Source organism: Lathamus discolor, chromosome 2 (genome assembly GCF_037157495.1).
Source record: "Lathamus discolor isolate bLatDis1 chromosome 2, bLatDis1.hap1, whole genome shotgun sequence".
NCBI lineage: Eukaryota > Metazoa > Chordata > Aves > Psittaciformes > Psittacidae > Lathamus > Lathamus discolor.
Genome location: NC_088885.1, coordinates 73,850,414 through 73,864,380, shown reverse-complemented (window position 1 = coordinate 73,864,380; position 13,967 = coordinate 73,850,414). Strand labels below are relative to the sequence as shown.

General features: G+C 41.1%; 1 long non-coding RNA gene across 1 annotated transcript in view; it reads left to right on the top strand.

The window, feature by feature from the left end:
* The window catches only part of LOC136009262 (uncharacterized), a 32,512-nt gene extending 18,953 nt beyond the window's left edge, over positions 1–13,559 (top strand). The window contains exons 2-3 of the long non-coding RNA XR_010610447.1: positions 914–1,076; positions 11,280–13,559. This is a non-coding gene — a long non-coding RNA (uncharacterized LOC136009262). The remainder of the gene's footprint in view (positions 1–913; positions 1,077–11,279) is intronic.
* The last annotated feature ends 408 nt before the right edge of the window (positions 13,560–13,967 follow it).

The following is a 13,967-nucleotide window of genomic DNA, read 5'->3' as shown; positions in this document are numbered from 1 at the left end:
TAAGAGCCACTGCTCTTAAAAGACCTTTGCAATGTCTCACACCGCAGGCGCAGAACAGCAAACAACCCTCAGAGTGTGAAAGCCATCCATGTACAGGGATGTACGTGTGTACACAGAGGGATCAGCAATCTTGGCCAAACCCCGTGCCCACAGAGAGCTCAGCTTATATCAAAATGAGTGCTGGGTCAGAGGGGGGACTGCGCACCTCCCACCCTGCTCCTCCTTCTCTTCCTGTGTGTTCCTTTTCCCCCCGAGGAGATTCTGTTTTTTCCTTGCCCTGGCAACAGTTCCTCGGTGCTTTTGCTCTGCCAACAGCAGCAGGCAGCAAATCCTTTGCACACCTTGAAACAATTTCTTTTGCAGGCCAGGCTGTGGAACAAATCCGAACAGCTGAGGGGCTGTCAGTGCAGAGGAGCTGGGCTTCTGCATGTGGCGGGGGCATGAATCTGCCTAAATCTCGTTGACCTCAGCAGGAGATGATTGAATGTATGCTTGGGGTTTGGGGGAAAGCGGTGGAAAGCACTGGAGAGAATGGGGTCCTAAGGAGTGGGGATTTGGTGGTGAATTCCAAACTGCTGTGTTTCCCTAATTAAAAAAAGAAATCACTTACTTAAAACACTGAGTCAGATGTTCTGGACACAAACAGGTTTAGGAAGGATAACTTGTGCCTTGAGAATACTGGGTGTCCAGAGGACTGATTAGACCCCCAGTCAGTTTGAGGACCCCAGATGGCTGCTCTGGATTACAACCCCTCACTAAAAGAACAACTTAGCTGTTGACTGCAGCCCAGACAAGCTGTGAGACCTGAATTTTCCTGTGCAGCGAAGTTTGCATTTGGACCTGGACAAACAGGAAGGGTGGAAACTGAAAAATAAGTTAAATTAAATCATGTTTTGTTGCTCATGTTACACAGGGCTGCAGCATGTGGTCACTGTTGGTAAGAGAGGAGAAGAAGGCTACGAGCATGGTGGAAAAAGCTACTACAAACAAAAGGACAACCTACAGGACAAAAGGCCTTGAACTGAAACATGAGGATTCAAACCTAGAACACTTGAATATAAGCTATGTAGAAAAAGGTAGGGGTGTCTTCATTTTGAACAACCAACTAAATGTCTTACAGTATTTAAAGGCTAAAAAGGGCTGTCAAAATGTTTGTCTCGAAGTCCTTGTAGGAGGAAATGTTGCATTTATGCAATGCCACAGCCTTGCCTGGCAGATGCATTGAAACCGTGCTGTTACAGAGCTGCCTTTTCTGTGTCCCCATTGTACTTCTACCCTAACCTGCCTGCCTGCCTGCTTGCCTGCAGGCGATTCCCCCCTGGAAGATGACAACAGCTTCATGCTGGCACTTACCTGGAGAAGCTCATTCCAATTTTCTGCTTATCTGCCAAGGGAGTGTGATCAGACACGCTGTTTGAAAGGTGTATTGGGGTTTCTAAGCCTCATGAAACAAGGCTGAGGTTAACCCAGGCAACCATCAGGCTGTAGCTGAAAATTGGCCTGCCTTCAGAGGATAGAAGAGCAGTGGGAGGGTCTCTTTAGGCAAACACAGCTATCTAGTGAGTTGCTAAAAAACCTTGATCTTCAAGACACAGAAAGAAGGAGCTTTCTGAACTTGGAGAATGTTGGTAAACTGGAGGTTGACAGCAAAATGTTGGTGCCCCCCACATAGAAGCGATGGGGACTTTGTTGCATGGATGCGTTCCAGTTGGAGGAGAGCTTTGGTATGAGGGGATGCTCTTGGGTCAGGTGAAGACAGTGAGATTCTTACAAGCCAGATAGGTAAGTCAGCTCCTCAGAGCTGGATTTCAAATGAAACCTGGACCAGTTCATTATTCCGGGGTGGAACCAGGAATTTCCATGGCTTTGATCAAAATCCTACAAAAGTAATGGTTGTGGAGATGGCTTTCTTTGAAGTTTTGAATTTGAGTTTTGAGAGAATCCAAAATGCAAACTACAATCGGCTGAAATCTGTTTCAATAAAAACATGTTGTGAAAAAATAACGAAAAAAACCCAAACGATGAACTCTCATGGAAAGGAAGAGGCATTTAAAATATTGTTTCAAAACTGATGGAAAATGCACATCACGTTTCAATTCATCTTCTTCATGAAAAGGTGGTATGACTCTTAAAATGAAAAATGAGAATGATTTCACTAAAAAAGGGGGTTTTACATACTACGCTTTCTCTGATGTTTTTTCGTTACTATCTTAACTTCATCAGAGGGAATACAATACCGACTTTCTTGTTCCAAATCATTATTTTTGGTACAAATTCTCATGAGGAAAAATTCTAACAATATTCACCTCTAGTGCAAACGAAACATAAGATCGCTTTGTGCAAACACTGGTGATCAAGGACTGCCTGACCTTAGACCCACTCTGTTCCTTCTAGGGAAACTGATTACTGCAACTGTGGTTATTGAGGAGGCAGGAGAAATATTTTAATGGAACTGCAGATGTGGTTTGTGTCTGTGTGTGTACACGCAAACATATATATAGGTACTGTATATTAAGTATATGTGTGTGTGTATGAAGTACATGGGTTTGCGTTTTCCAGATTCCTAGGAACCTTTGTATAAAGCCACCAACATTTGATTGCATCCTGTGAGAAGAATAGTTTACACACAGCTGAAGAAAAGAGTCATTATTTTAATTGTAAAATATTCTATTTCATGCCATTTTCACTTTGATAGACATTAATGTAACTTTCTTTTGCCAAGCTGAAGATAAAGTTTGTCTTGCAGTCTCATTCCAAAATGGAGAAATGACTCTAAGTGCCTCACCCCTAAAAGGAACAGTATGTGATGAAACAGAATATGCCTGAACTTATATTTAATTTTGCTGACAAATGTCTTTTGAGTGACTGGCTATTCCTCAGCTTCCTTTCCAGTCCTCTATTTTTATGAATTTTTTTAAATACTGATCTTTCCATGAACTGGTGACACAATGTTATCACAAGATTGGAATTGGTCAGAACATGTTTGATGAAATATATTCTAACTAAAATATGCTGCTGCTTGGACACCAAAACATTTTGCAGAGGAGCTGGTGTTGATGAATGGGGAGTTTTTTGTATCCCAGGATGAGGTCTCCGGTTATGTCTGATCTGAAAGCCTGATTGAAAGCTTGATCTCGCTAACTCAGAAATAGATGTTTCAACACAATTCCACACCCTTCCATTTGAAAAGTTTCTGTTTTCATTTCAAGACCATACAGGAAAAACCCAACCAACCTTGGAAAACCTGCACAGCTTTGGAAGGGATTTATTCCCTGTCACCAGGCCAGCTCTGATTGAGACTTTCTCTCCCACAAATAACTGTGCCAGATTTCCAGAAAAGGGTGTAGGGCTACAGCTGCAGGTTTTTTCCTCAGAAGTCACCTGTCACTTTCACTGTTCTGCTGAAGCAGGCCATGGCCAGTCAGAGCAGACCACAAGCATGCGCCCAGCCAGAGCTGTGGCTCAGCTTGTTAGCTCTGGGTTTCTATTGCAGCTGCCCTTGCTGGTTTTGACAGTGTGACCGCTGTGGCTGTCACAAAAACACAACCAAAAGAGTTTATAAACGTTTGAATTCAAATTCCTGCACAAGGGTGACTTAACTGAAACCCACACCCAGTTGAGCAGGGTTAGGCTGTGCCGAAGAAAGCCTCTGTGCTTGTTTCATTTGAAACCTGTGGAGGGAAGATAGGTCATTAAGTCTGCGGTTTCTAGAAATGTCTCTGATGTGGAGTTAAACCTCTTTTGTTTTGAACTCTTGTTTTGTTAAATGAGTGCAACGTTAGTTGTATAGCCTGAATTTTAATGATCTTTTTCTTGGTTTAAACAGATTTAAACATTTTCAACCTTTGAGGCCATGATTGGAAATTAGGTAGATAAGCTAAAAGCCTGACCAACTCCCCTAATTAGACTTTGCTTCTTGCAGTATATGCTGAACTTTATCGGTTGTGTCTCTGCTCACTGAACTCTTAGGCCATTTCCCAATACACCTTAAACTTAGAGTAAAACCTGAAGTGCCTTCTCAGAAATGTGTTTTAATTTGGATTCCCTGAAGGTCCCAGACTTGATCTGGAGACTCTTTTTCCATAAAGGACCTTGCATTGACATTCTCAGAAATACATAAGGGCTGAATTCTCCAAGAGCTCATAACCTTCCAACCATATCAGGAATCAAATATCTATAAATACAGCTTGAAGAGGTAGCCCTTGGAGAATGAAGCATTGGTGTCTGCCTGTGTCTGAAAGGCTGTGAGAGGGTGGGCTCCTGATCCCTCAGACCACTTCTGAAAACGGCGCTTGCAGTGACTGAAGTGCCATAAGAAAATGGGCTGCAGACCTTTGGGAGATTCCTCTTGTAGACCATTGGAAGGTGCATCCCTGGGGATGGTCTGTGCAAACAGTTTGACAGTGGTGGCTGTAAAATTTAGTCTGGCAGGTTGTATGTTTTTTACCTAGTTTAAACCACCTAGCACACGTGCTCTGGAGCTGGTAGGCAGAAAGCAGAGAGGAGAGTACAGGGGATGTCACGAAGGTAATGGCGGTCCATTGATGAGAAAATATCCAATTCCACCTTCTCAAAGTAAGAATTTATCATTGTGCCTAGCTGTTAACAGTGGGTGGTCTCTATATTAGTAATATGATGTAACTGTTAGAAAGGTATTCCCATCCCTCATAATTTTGTAGTGTTTACTTACCCTTGCTGTGACACTGCTATTGACTCTGCAGTTATAACTAATAGTTCAGTAATCCTGCAACAAATTGACCGATTATTACATAGAAAACTGTATTGTGGCAGTCACTGGGGACTGCCTCGCCTCAGGCAAGTTTAATTATAGATTATCAATACCTTATCCAGCCTTTTGGGTGCAGAGGATGTTGAGTGCTAACATTTCTATTAATTTACATGATGTCAGAGGATGGCAGTTTGCTAATTGTTCAAATAAAAGAATCACTTTTAAAAAAAAAAAAAGAAGAAAGACTGGTTTGTGGTACATGGCAGATCACCTTTTCAGCTCCTGTTAGGTTTAGCTGAAATCAGCAGTATCCTGGATTGCCAAAATCAATCAGTTCTGTACGGAGGAGAGGAAGAGCCTGCAGAAGTGCCTGGCTCTTCTACGGGCACTAAGTTGCAATCTCTTCTTCCCATATTCAGAAAATACTTTTGAATCCAAAATATGTTTGCAGCAATTAGAGTCAGTTACCGCAAGAAAAACTAGGTACATAAACTGCAGAGGAAAACTACCCCTCTCAATTCCATTCTCCGCAAGAATGATGTTTCTGTTTTGACGAAATGTGTGTCATGTGTCACTGTTGAGGGTTTTTTCAATATAATAGATGTAACATGAGAAGCCCTTGGGATTCATATGCTACTTGTAAGGGACCTATAAACTATGAATTAGAAAAAGATAGTCCATATATTCTCTGCACAACCTCAAAATACATCTTTGTTTGCAGTTGTCTGCAAGTAGATATCACAGTTTATGAAAATACCGTAGCAAACATCAACAGATACCTACCTGCCTGTTGTGTGGAGGGCTGCCTTTCAAGGTACTGCTGTGCTTTCCTCCACACCATCCTTAATATAGGCATCACTGTTATCCCATTCTTCCTTTTAAGTTACTTTTTCTATATGTAGCTCTACTGCAAAAACAGGCCTTCTGTAGTGGCTTCAATGCAGTGGAAGAAATGCATTCAATCACATGCACAAATATAACCATGGAAAGTTAAACTTCTCCCATACCTTTTGTTATCTTGCTTGTTTTCTAAGCTTTGGGATAGAAGTCTTGTTTAAATATGTTAGCATAACACCCTAATTTTAAATATGGACCTGTAGGCAGCAGTATAACATAAGTGTTAATACAATAACTTTGATTGCAGACTTTAGCTGAACCCTAGAGCTGTAGTTATTCTGCAGTGCAAATATAGTCATTCAAGGTGATCCTTTGCTTGGATAAAAGGTTTCCATTCTAAAGTAATGATAGTTTTTAAATTAATTAAGTTATAACTGAAGTTTTTCCATGATGCTATCTTAGAGTAATAACTACCAGTGGTACCCACAGCCTAATCAAAATCAGGCTTTGTGGTTTTAGGTGATACACAAACACTTCTGTAGACCTGAGGTAGAAAAAAGTGGAGCATTTCTAAAGGGAATTAAGAACCTCAAACTCACCTTCTGAAGTACTTTGCTGGAGCAGTTTTTTCAAAGTGTTTATGCATTGCTCCTTTCAACAGTAGCAAAGGGTAAATGATAAAAAGAGCTGCAGATTATTGGTATGGATTTTGGTAAGCCTGTGGTACCCGAGCGCACATCTGCAGCTATTTGCACCTATGTACTTCCAAAAGCCTGAGCTTCAGTACCTCCCTCACTTTTAAATATGTGAATTGACACCACAAAGCCTAAGCATGAACAGAGCAATGTGAGCCAGAATACCTTTATAAAACAATTTTCAAAGGTATATTGTTACCTTGGGTTGTAAATAAACTGCCTGGAAGAGTTTTTTGTATGAGGTTAGTTACAGAAGTGACTTGAACAATCTTAAGAGGCATCTGTCTGTCTGCTTGGCTGGCATATTTAGAAAACCAGTGTGCTTAAGTACTCCCCACTTGGAAGTTAGGCTCCTAAGTCACTGTTGAAAATTGCCTTTAGAGTTGCCCTGAAGCACCTGTACTGTACCTGGGAAAGGAATGCACAAAGGAATGGAGCTGTTAAAAGCAAATGCTCATAACAAACCAGGTCTTTTTATGTTAAAAGAAAATGTATGTCTTGTTTAGTGTGCCTTCAGAATGTTAGAAGCTTTTCTGTCTGAAGAAGTCCTGTGAAGTGAACAGGAGGCAAGAAGGAAAGCTCCTTAAAGGCTCAGGCTCTCTTTGAGCTTTCAGTCGTAGAAATGTTTTTTGACTGGTGTCTTGTATAAATTAATTTAGTGTCACTTGTGCTAAAAGGACATGTTGGCTCTTGATCTAACTGCTCACAGGCACTTTGAGTACCAGAGAGACAAGAAAGCATCCATCAAATTACAGCATTTAAAAGAAAGAGGCTAAGAGGGGTCTCTCCTTCCTGCCTCCACTTTTCAGCCACAAGAGTTTCTGAAAGAACTGTCTTGCTATTCCCCAAAGCTTCCCAGCACTTTCCTATAGTTCAGACCACCCCTACCACAACTTTGCAATACAGATGTACTGGATTGAGATGAGATTTCATTAGGCTGGTGGAATCAGGAAGAGGACTTGAGCATGGTTGCAGCACAAGATATACTTGAGGGATTTTTCACTGTGTCTGCACCAAGCTTGAGTTAATCCTGAAGCTAATTTGAGATCAAAAGCACAGAGACTGTTTGAAATCTTATCTGAATCAGCCTGCCAGATCATTTAAGGCAAACGCTAAGTAAGATCGCTTCGATTATTCCAATCAGTCAATCTTGGTAACTGAGTTTGGGCTTTTCAGATCAGGGGTTAATCTACTACTATTAGATTAGGGTAGTAAATGGGGTAAATTAACTGGCATGTATTTCTTAATACTGTGGCTAAGCAGCTGGAAGGTTAACACCTCCATGTCTAGACCACAACATGCATAGCTATAGTCTGGATTCACAAGTCCAGGGCTATCATCTCCAGTGTCCAAAGCAATCAGGGTCAGGACTGGAGTTTTGACCCACTGTAATCTGGGCACAAAAAAATTCTTTCCGGGGGCATTGCCTTTGCAAATAGAGTTATGCCATTAGATAAACAATTACCATAACACTCATTGTGATAGCAGAGGGACCACAGGAGATGCTCACTGTGATAGGAGATAGTTATTAAAAATGTTTTGACTGAATCTGCAGTACACTCAGGTGCTGATTGAAATCCTGACAAGATCAGCTCATTTAAAAATGCACCCACGTGCGAGGAGATTGGCTTTCTTTCACCTGCAATGGTTTGTATTAGGAAGATGATACTTCTGATACTAGTTTGTATGCACAGAATTACACAGTTTTTTCCTAGCAAAGCATTTTTTTCCCCTTTTCATGATTGGTTTTGGCTTGCAGTTCCCATGGTTTAGGGTTCAGGTTCAGTAGGTGGAACTCGAGACTGGAAATGTGGGGCCAAGTTTCTGGCTCCTGCTTTCTGGTGCCTGCCTCAGGTAAGGTCCCTGGGTATGTCCCTGCCTCTCTTCCCAGACTGTGAAACAACTGTCAAAGTGCTTTTCTGTCTTAAAAATGAGTTGAAGCTTTTGACTGACTACAGAAGGGAAAAGGGCTTTTTACTTTCCTCATTTTTAAGCTGTTTAGGACCTGTACTTCTTATGCCAATCTTTCCTTTTGGTAATTCTCCTTCTTTCTTGGAGTAACAAGCAAGTTTGAAATTGTTTAAGAAAAAAAAATTAATTAAAAAAAAAAAAAGCCAAACTGGATCCTCTGAATTACAGATTTTCAGTTCTCCAAAATACAAACTTGTAGTTCATACTAGAGCCAGGAGTAGGTATCTTCTTTTTTCCTTGCTGTTTCTGCCCTTTCAGAGAGGACTATATGCATTTTAGAAGAGAACATGGGCCCAGCTGTGAGCATTTCTTTGTGTGGCTCTGTGGAGGTACCTCAGCCTTCTCTGCAGAGCTCACTTTTGCAGGAGCCCTGAGCATGCTGGTGGGTTTATAACATCCCCAAATGGAGGCTTAGGGTAAGGCCACCAGATTCCTCATGAGGGGTCTGAATGCAGATAAAAGGCTGAGGCCCTAACCCACCAAGTCACCTCACTTGTAAAAGATGACGGAGGAATCAGTAACATATGTAATTTACAGCATAGCAATAATAGTGGAATTTTATAGTGGCTTTCAATTATAGCCTTGAAAGTAATTTCTTTACCTTCTATATATTAAATATGCATAACACTTGCTGCAGTACAGGGCTAGAGCAAGCCAAGTGATGTGCATTAGATCCAGTACAGCAAACAAGTCTCAGTGTAATGTCGTCACCCATTTATTTTGGGTGCTTATGGTATATGGTAAGCTCCAATGGCCCAGATATGCTTGCCCCTCTTTCCACATATATTTCACAAGTTCACAAGCCATAACTCTTAATAATACCAGTAAATTCTTGATAAAAAAAAAAAGGCAGATTCTTTTGTAAATACAAGCAACATCTGGTTGTGATTGGGGAGGAGATTGGTGTTGGAAGTCATTCTGAGAGGTTTATAATGCTTCTCCTAAAACTGTCTACAAAATCCCCTCCATCTTCTGCCCCAAGGCCTAAGAAAAATATCTTTCTTTTCCCCTTTGATATCCTGACACTTTCTTTAAGGAAAGCTCTACTAGGGAACAGTGCTTAAGATGCAAGGCAAAAGTTCTTATCTATTGCCTCAAGCTATAGCTTTTACCTGCTTAACACCTGTAGTTTGATTGATAACACTTTACAAGATGTGATAAAGACAATTAATGCCATTAGCGATATTCACACAGTAGTAGTAATCTTTGCACAGAGTTAGAAGTTCAGTCATTACCAACAGCAGTTTCTATTTTCTGCTGTTAAGCCAATTTATCGGGGTGTGCAAACTTCACTTTGGACATGCAGTCCCAGTACAACTATGACCAGGCACATTCTTGTTTCATGATTAGATCTGTATGAAAATTAGGAGGCAGTGCCTCCAGTTGCTTTATATCATGAAGTAGCTGTGGACAAACCTGTTGCTGTAATAATGTGAGATAGCAGCTGAGAGATTCTGTGCACAAGCTCTGTATGAAAAATAGTATCATAGAATCATAGAATGGTTTGAGTTGGAAGGGGCCTTAAGATCATCTACTTCCAACCCCCCTGCCATAGGCAGGGACGCCTTACCCTAGACCATGTGGCCCAAGGCTCTGTCCAGGGTGGCCTTGAACACTGCTAGGGATGGAGCATTTACCACCTTTTTGGGCAACCTGTTCTGACGCCTCACCACCCTCACAGTAAAGAACTTCCTTACATCCAACATGAACTTCCCCTGTTTAAGTTTGAACCCATTACCCCTTGTCCTGTCACTACAGTCCCTGATGAAGAGTCCCTCTTGTTTCTTTCTTTGAGACTTCTCTCAGATGTGACGTACAGCCTGGTGAGATCCTGTGTGGTTTTGAACACCAGCCTTCAGATACCTTTGGCATATGACAGATATTTTGTCAATAGCACAACACTGTACTTTGTTCTGCAGCTTTCTCACTTCATAGCCCCGCATTTTCAGCACTGAAGGAATGCAATACTGGCACAGAGAATCTGGTTTTCCCGCTACCTAGCTTCTTGTGTGGTTACTGTTTGTTTTCACACAACGAGTGCATGCTGCTCTGTAGTGCTGCAAATGAGTTTTCCCAGGTGCCAGGTAAAACATCAGAGAATCAAACTACTAAAAAAGAAGAATGAAAATGAGAAAGGAGGATCATCTTAATGTCCTCTGGGGACGTACAGCCATATCAGCAGGAAAAGGAAATTTCAGCTCAGTGGGTCTGGGAGAGGAGAATAGGCTTGGCCTGCAGGACATCCAGAAGTCGAGGGCTATCACTTGGACTTCTGGTGTTTAAGGACAGTCCTGCCAGATGATAAGACTTAATAACATTTTACACCTGCCATCCTACAAAGAAAATCAGGGATCAGGATCAGGTCCAGCTCCTCTGAGCTTGCCAGGCTTGTCTCTTCTTTGATCTGCTTCCAAAGCAGCACCACAGTATCGAATCCCACCCTCAGAAAGGTCCCTGCAACCACAGTGGTTGTCTGTAGAAGGCTACCCCTCTCTGATCAGTTCCCAGGCAAAAGTTATTAATGAAACAAGTGCTCCTACTCATTCCAGGTGAAGTGGCAGGTACCAGCTGTCTGGAGCTCTGCCCCAGGAAGCAGGCAGAGGTCTCCCTCCCATCACTCTTTTGCATCCCAGCTTCTCCAGTGGGGTACAAAGAGGGACAATGTTTGTAAAGCTATTCCTGACCACCCATTCTGCAGGGAAGTGTTCTAAATTTCTGTATGTGTGTGCTATTTTTAAATATCAACATCAATAATCTTTGTAACTGACAGAAAGTGATGCCTTAAATACCTGTTCAAAAAGCAACTTTATTATGATCTCCTCAGTAGGACAGTTGTGCTTTTTATTTCTTCACTTCCATTGCAGAGAGTTGCTAATTAAAGATGTCATGTAGACCCACACAGGAAGGAAAGAATTTCACAAAATATCCTGTTTCCCACCCTTTGGATGGGAATAGAGTGGGGGGAGAGAGAATGAATCAAAGGATGAGCACGAGAATATAAAGTTAAAACTGCAATAGTGACAATAAGGGTTTGTTCTTTTCCACAGGAGCCTCTCCAAAGAAAGGATTCCTGATGGGACATTTCCTGTTCACATTGCTGTCTTTCTCATGAGAATCCACTCTGAGATCCTGTGCCTCCTTGTGGACTCTGACAGATGGTGGCATTCAACTGGACCCTGGCTGAGCAAAGAGCCAATGACCTGAGGACAGTACTGGTGCTGCTGGAGTGAGGCATAATCCACAGCTAGCACTCATGGTACAAGAACTGTAGCAAGAATAAAAATACTGGCATGATTGCTTGTGGCTACGCCAAATGAAAATAATGCAATCGATCTCAAGAATGCAAAGACACTTCAAGAGCTTGATTGCATTTTGGCTAATGCATGTTAAATTATACACGTGGGGTCTGTACCTATGAAAAGATTTCCTGAGAAGTGTTAAGTATATCTGATGTTTATAAAGAATGCTTGGGAATAATTGAAAGATACTACTTTCTACAGTTGCATTTGGAATAGCTGTTCTGCCAAGGGTGCTCTTGGCCTAAACTTCTACTCCCATCCATCTTGAGTAAAGAACCCTGTATGAGAGGGTGGATATTGTTAATGTTTTTAAATACAAAAAGATCCTCCAAAATTTAAGAAAGATGGATTTCCCTACTCAATAGGAGTCAATTACCAGCTAGTTCTAGAGAAATAACCTATAAGCCATTGAGGGGACAAAAAAAATTCCTTTTTCCCCCAAGCAAAATGACCATTTTTTGGAAGTACCTTTTATTCCTGATAAGTTGGCAGAAGCTTTACAGGGAATTGATAAAAGAATGGCAGTACTGTCCTTTAGACTAAGGAATTTGGTACTCTTGTCCAGTGACGGTAATGCCTGTCTGGCTGAGTACAGCCACTGAAGCCTCTTAGTGTCACATGAATAATTTCAAAGCCAGAGTCCTGTCCTGGTAGGGAGCACAAGGCTGTGTTCTTTCAGAGAAAGCTCCAGAGACAATCTCGGAATGTTTCTCGTGAAATTAAATGTATGCTTGAATTCCTGCTACTGTTAAAGTGATACCCATTTCCCTACATTTCATGAAAGATTTTATGTATTACTAATCTTAGTTGATCCCATTATTAGATAATAAATGCAGATGGTGGAAAATTGCCAGAGGCTGGAGCATCATCACATGCTGGGGTTTCCAGTTTTGTCCCTAATGACACTGGCCAGAAAGCTGTCCCCTTTGCAGGAGCAGAGACTTGGTCATGTACTTTTACAACAGTAGGTGTGCATTTGGGGTTTTTTAAGACCTCTAGTGGTCTGTTTGGAAGAAATTAGTAACACTTAAAGAATACAAAATTTCCTCAGAATACAAAAGATCAAAATACTCAAAGGCAATGTAGAACATAAACTCTTACAATTTTCTGCATTTCTGAGGTGATTTGATATGCTCATTACACAATGGCAGCAACATAGGCAAGCAGGTTAAAATACGTTTTAAAGCTCTCTATTACATCTCAAAGAACCACCACAGGAAAACTAACAGTTTGTCTGGAAATGGATAGAGGTAGCTCAGAACAAATTTTTCTTATTCCAGAATCACTCTCCTGCCACTTGTTCAGGACAGTTGTTCAGCAATTGTTGCAGAACAGCTGTACTAAGATAATACCCCTAGAGGTAAACCTGCCGCTGGACAGATGAGTATTTTTTCTCGATTTCCATATTGTTGGCTAAAACCAGGGTGAATATCATACAGTTACTCATCATATCTGAATATCATACAGTTACTCATCATATCTGTGAGTCTCCCATCACAATCAAGATCTCAAAATGCAAGAGAAGATGCCTGTAGGTTGTGAGAGGTGAGAGCCATCATTACTAAAGAGAAGTCCTTGTGACTCTGTACTTCACAGTGACAAAATTCACACTTATGACCCCATATTCAAGTATTTTCAGTTCCAAATCCTACTCAGGAAATGTGGTTTAATTTGTGCTTGTTGTTTCTTTCCTAATGACCAATTGTTACTTTTTCACCTGAAATCACTGTTTATATCATTCACTAGTTTATCACCAAGAACACCTGTGTGGGAACTGAAGGTGATAAGGAAATTTTCAATACATCACTGTTTCCTATTAGCAAGGTGTAAGCATGTATAGAAGTCACTATCTCTCTCCTATTTAAGTAAGATAAGGGAATTATAAAATGGGGTGTGTTCTACCTATAGTCAATATGTAAAATCCCACCTGAAGAGATAAACACTTGGAAACTGTAAATTAAATGTAAAAACAATGTCCCAAAAGTGTTTACTAAGGGATCATATCATGCATTTGTGTTCCAGAGCAAATCTTGTTTTATTTTCTTTCTTTCTATAACCATTATTAATGGCCATGCCACAATGAAGTATTCACTTAACGTCACACTTCTTAGGAATTGTGTTTGGCAGCTTCTGGGTTTTATACCAGATTAGTGCTTGCAAGGTTGTATGGTTGAATACAAATGTAGGGAGAACCCAAAATATAACAAAGTGGGTTTGGCCAAACAAATCCTGAGTTAACACGGGGGTCATCTTTGTAACTTTACTGCAAGTAGAGTGGAAAGGGGACTTGCCCATTGAAAATACTTATTTGGAAACATCCTGTGCTGAAGATAATACAACTGAGAGGAAGGATGGACTTCATGGACAGCACTGGTTTGGGAATCAGGATACCTGTCATGAGTTTTCACAGGTTTTTCTTTCCTTCAGAGATAAAGA